The 5,136-nt window shown below is 32.3% G+C and overlaps 1 long non-coding RNA gene across 4 annotated transcripts; it reads right to left on the bottom strand.

Moving 5' to 3' along the window:
* Window positions 1-550: 550 nt before the first annotated feature.
* Window positions 551-4,178, bottom strand: LOC114162380 (uncharacterized). Of its 4 annotated transcripts, none has more exons than XR_014984444.1 (4): window positions 3,358-4,178; window positions 2,801-2,910; window positions 933-1,985; window positions 551-822 (listed from the first exon to the last, which is right to left on the bottom strand). It is a non-coding gene; the product is annotated as an uncharacterized LOC114162380 (long non-coding RNA). The 4 variants fall into 4 exon arrangements; XR_003599190.2 differs by having other exon boundaries at window positions 1,920-1,985; window positions 3,358-4,172; XR_003599187.2 differs by having other exon boundaries at window positions 551-1,985; window positions 3,358-4,171.
* Window positions 4,179-5,136: the final 958 nt, after the last annotated feature.

Here is a 5,136-nt window from a genome sequence, read left to right as displayed (position 1 = left end):
AGACACATATCCATGGTTGGAGATAAGTACACATTGAATGTGGATGCTCAACATTGTAGCTGGAGGAAATGGCTTCTGACTGCTATCCCTTGTTGTCATGCTATTGTAGCAATGAATTTCATCAATGTCAATACTGAGAATGCACCAACTGTTGAAACTGTTGAGAATGTACCAACTGCTGAAACTCCAACAACTCAACCACCAAGGATTGAAGTGGAGAGTCAAACAGCACCACTACTAGCCCCAGATGAACCATCTCAACAATTTAGGATGAAATTACAGATTAGGATGAAGTCATGATAACAGCTACAAACGTCTGCATTTTTAGAGGAGGTCATGTAGGCAATTATATGTATTTTAACTTTGCTTAAACTTCGTTCAATTTCACTTTTGTCAAACATTGATGTACTGCATTTTGATGAAGATGAATTAATGTTATGAATTTAACTTCTTCCAGACTTGATCAATTTAATTTTTTCCAAGCTTAGATCAATATCACTTACTTCAATGCTCAGATTAAGATGTCATTTTAAACAGATTGGGACTAATATCAACATAATCAAACTAATTCATTTCTTCATTTAACAATAGTACAAAACAGATTGGACTTTAAAAGATTACACATAATAACAGTACGAATAATACAATAACAACACAAGTAAACCCTATTACTAATTGCACCCTCTTCTCAGCAACCTTCAATGACTTCTCCAAATCATTAATTTGCTTCCTTTGTGTCATGATGATAACATCCTTTTCAATAACATCTTCTTCACACTACCATTTGAAAAAGTTGCAGCCCACATTATTCGAACCACCACTCTGTAAATCAATAAACTAAAAATTAAAACGAATTTATTATTAACACAAAAAAAACAGATTGTACACGTTAATCTCATCTTATAATTGGGACCAACCCCAAAATTTTCTACCAATATTTTTTGGAGTTCTTGTCATGCTCAAAGTTGTCATCTCTCTGCAACTACAAATCGGGGTTAATTCATTTCTCGTTGAACCACCAGTGCACGAAGTGCTACAACATGGTTGCCTCCAACGATTACAACCAGAGGTAAAAGAAGAAGATTGGGACCGTGGCATACCTATATAATGGGATTGCAGGAAGAAGATTGCAGCAACACCAATTGGGAATGGAAGAACAAGATTGCCAAAACTCACAAACTGTCCAAACATTCCTCACCAAAACCCTAACTCAACTATTTATCCCCAAATATCTAATTATCACACTTGTACAGTACACATAACATACCCCAATGCAACGTAATACAAACAGTGTCACATGTGCAGTGCTCTGTTACTCATTTAAACAATGTCACAAAAACAGGATTAAATAAAACACGAATTGCAAAAATAAGAACCATTTTAAACATTCGGTAAAAATGAGGACCATCCGCAATAAACACTATGAAAATAAGATAAAAAAAGTATTTAAGCCTAAATTCTACATGTGTCATGACAAACCGTGAATTGAGTAATGAAGAAAGTAGTAGTAAAAGTAGGTTGTTTGTGTTGGCTTGATTGTAATGTGAGAAACGTGAGAGAGAATTAAAGTGCAGGAAAGGTATTGAAAGTGAGGTAATGAATTTATTGGGAGAGCATCAGAATCATATGTATCTTGCATTATCCATCTTTAGCTATTGTCTCATCCTCTTCTCCAATTATAATTGATCCCTACTATTTAAGCCACATTCATACAATCAGGGAGCAATAACTATAATAGCTCACATTTTTTAGTAGTCATACTAACTAAATTACTAACCTAGCATTTATGATTCATTTGTTCATTACATTAAATATAAACTTTATGACAATGTGTATTACTATAGAACACCTATACAACATTTATGAGAACATACATATGCCAAAGTGAAGGCCACATGTGAGGCTTGAATTATTCTTACTTTGAATTCAACCGAGTTGTATCACTTCCTCCTTCTATATATTCATAAACCAAGAACATTTGTCCCCTACAATAACATAACCCATAAAGGTTTATTATGTTGAGGTGCCTCACTCTTGTAAGTTCTTTTATCTCATTCAGAAAGCTCTATCACTATATTTTAAAAATTAAGGAAAACAAGAGATAAAGTTCTTATCCATGGAAGTTGTAAAGAAAAACAACTATATTTAGATTGGACAATACACATTACAAGGCACTTTTCATAATTACATGCTACGGTAATTTCACCAATGAGTTTACTCTATAAGTTATTTCATAAAATAAAAAGAACTATACACATGTGTGTATAATTAGATTATTATAATTAAATTTCCTTGGTTTGAATTAAATCAACTTAATAAAAATCCAGAAATTATAATATGATATCAAGAGATAAAATGAGTTATAAATATCACTAAGCTTATAAATTAATTAATATGGAAAACGTATCAACTATCTTGTCCAGAATTGTTCAAATCTTTTGGATATACAATAGTACTAAATACTCCAAAAAGTAATTTCTTGCCCAATCATATTATTTGAATAGTATTACATTTTGTCAAAGATATTTACTATCCATATTAAAAATACCATAATAAAAAAATAATGATTGAAATCTTAAATCAAAACACAACTTAACCTCATAAATAAGTAATTCCATTTAAATTTGATATTCCCAAATTTTTGAAAAACCATGTAATGATGCCTATGCTGACTTGTTTGTACTTCAACTCCAACCCATAAATATATCAATTATAAGTCGGTTTCTGATTTTGGCAAGCAAGTAAAATTGGTGTAAAGCTAAACCTAAGTACACCACTATATTACTTTACGTTAGGATACCTGCATGTTCTGACTTTCATTGTGTTGCTTAAACCAGAAGACAAGTCCCAAAAAATGACAACTTTCTTTGCTGAGTTTGAGATGCTCCATATTTAATTATATCTGATACTCTGAAACATATATAATCCACTATCAAACTCTTGCATATCAAATTATAAATTATGATATTAACCTAATCAACTTTCCATTATATTATTTCAATATCACTATAATTTAAAAATTAAGAAAACAAGAGATAAATTTCTCATCCACAAAAGTTGTAAAAAAAAACAATTTCATGGGAAAAGGACCATAATAGGAGATACCAACACATAAAATAAATTGTATAAAGCTAATAAAAAAATGATGTGGAAATGGGATATTCAAAATGGTAAAGCTGCGTTAAGTCATAATCTACGGTGAATATCAAACATGTGAGAGAAATCAATCAAACAAGTAATAACCAAGTTTTACTTTACAATCCACACACTCTTGAATAACATATCACAGCAGAACACACTATTAATTTGAGTTTACTTAATGATTTATACAAACAATATGATTGAACATGTGTGTACAGTTTTTTTTGGGTGCTCTGCCTCGTGATGGCGAAAACCAGAACACTTGTGCTTGTGCTTGCTATTTGTCTTTTGACCCTTCTTCTGGTCACAAACACTGCAAAGTGTCAAAAGTTTCTCTTCAACGGGTTTGATGGTGCTTCTGCTGCCTTAAACGGAGGAGCAGTGATTGAGCACAAGGGCTTGCTTCATTTAACAAACAACACTTAGAGAGTAACGGAGGAGCAAATTTAACTCGCAATAAAGACAATACCCCTAAAGTTTTGCAGAAAATAAAAATAAAACCAGAAATTTAAAAAAATGGCATGAAACCCTAAATCAGAAATTCCAAAAATTTCACCCTAACCTGCTACGAAGCATTACCCACCATCAAGAGAAACCAACTTTCGGATAAATGGGTTGGAAGAACCAACAACAACAGCGACCATAGAAGACACACACTACAAAGGAATACAAAGGAAAAATGCATCAGAAATGCCACTTATCTGAAGAAGCCGCTATTGACAGTGTCAGTACCGGAGGATGACAGAGGCTCTAGCAAATGGCGTCGAGGCGACAACTGATCCATGGTGAAAGGGGCTAGGGCTAAGTCCCCTGCTCCGCCTCTGCATTCTTGTGTGTATAGATGTAGAAGATGATGGTGAGGGGAAGGGAGAAGCGGTTTCCTTTGATCGGAAGCTAAACCTAGTTTTCGTTAGAGCGAGAGACAGAGCTAGGAAGGAGGTGAGTGTTTCGGTCAAGGAGCCAATGGAACCAAAACTATTTTTTCTTTCAAAATAAATCACGTACCCTGACCCATTTTCAATTCCAGCATTTCACTGAATGTCATGTGAGCAGCGAATTTTTTATTTCAAAACTTAATTCCAAATATTTATATGGATAATGATATTTTAACTTACTTTTAATTTATTATTTTAATTATTGTTAAATTATTTATTTTGGTTTTTTTAGTGATGTGATAATTTAATAGTGATTAAAATGATAGGTTAAAAGTAGATAAAAAAAAGTGAGTTAAAGTATTATTATCCTTTTCACATCAGTTTATATATCATCGAGTAAAAATAGGATAACCTTTAGAAGATGATTCTATCATAAATAATAATATTTTAACCCATTTTTTTTGACCCATTTTTAATCTATTATTTCAATCATCTATTTTAATTTTTTTTTAATGATGTGATGTGATGATCTAATAATGATTAGAACAATGAATTAAAAGTAAGTCAAAAATAGTAGGTTAAAATATCATTATCCCTTTCAAAAAGAATGCTCATGCATGAAAATGTGGGTCAAAGAATGTGAATGCCATGTGCCAACAGAGGATGGGAGAAAATTGTAAGAAGTAATATGTAAAAAATGAGACTGACGTTTGTATAAAATTTGTCTAAAATCTAAGTGAGGAATGAAGGGTATCATGGATGAGTACGGTAATCTGCAAAGGATTAAACATGTGAAAAAAGAAGTGTGAGTGAAGTTGAATGAGATAAAATTGGCACGTACATGTGTCGTGTGATTGTAGTAACACGTGACAAAAGAGGGTCATAATTTTGTTAAAGGAAGGAGGATATGGGTGCCACATGGGAGGTAGGAATAGCAACGGACGGGTACGAGTATCATATTCTCATTTTTATTCACATAATAAAAATTCATTCTCATCTCAACGAGTATATAACTTTTGACTCATCATCATTTCCACAAAGTAACGGGTATATTTTTGTACTCATACTCATATCCTTTTTTTTACTGTTCCAAATATCAATTGAATATTTTTAAAAATCA

Source organism: Vigna unguiculata, chromosome 9 (assembly GCF_037176805.1).
Source record: "Vigna unguiculata cultivar grain cowpea cultivar isolate G323 ecotype 2 chromosome 9, ASM3717680v1, whole genome shotgun sequence".
Taxonomy (NCBI): domain Eukaryota; kingdom Viridiplantae; phylum Streptophyta; class Magnoliopsida; order Fabales; family Fabaceae; genus Vigna; species Vigna unguiculata.
The sequence above is the reverse complement of the archived record's forward strand: the minus strand, read 5'-3'. Positions and strand labels throughout refer to the sequence as shown.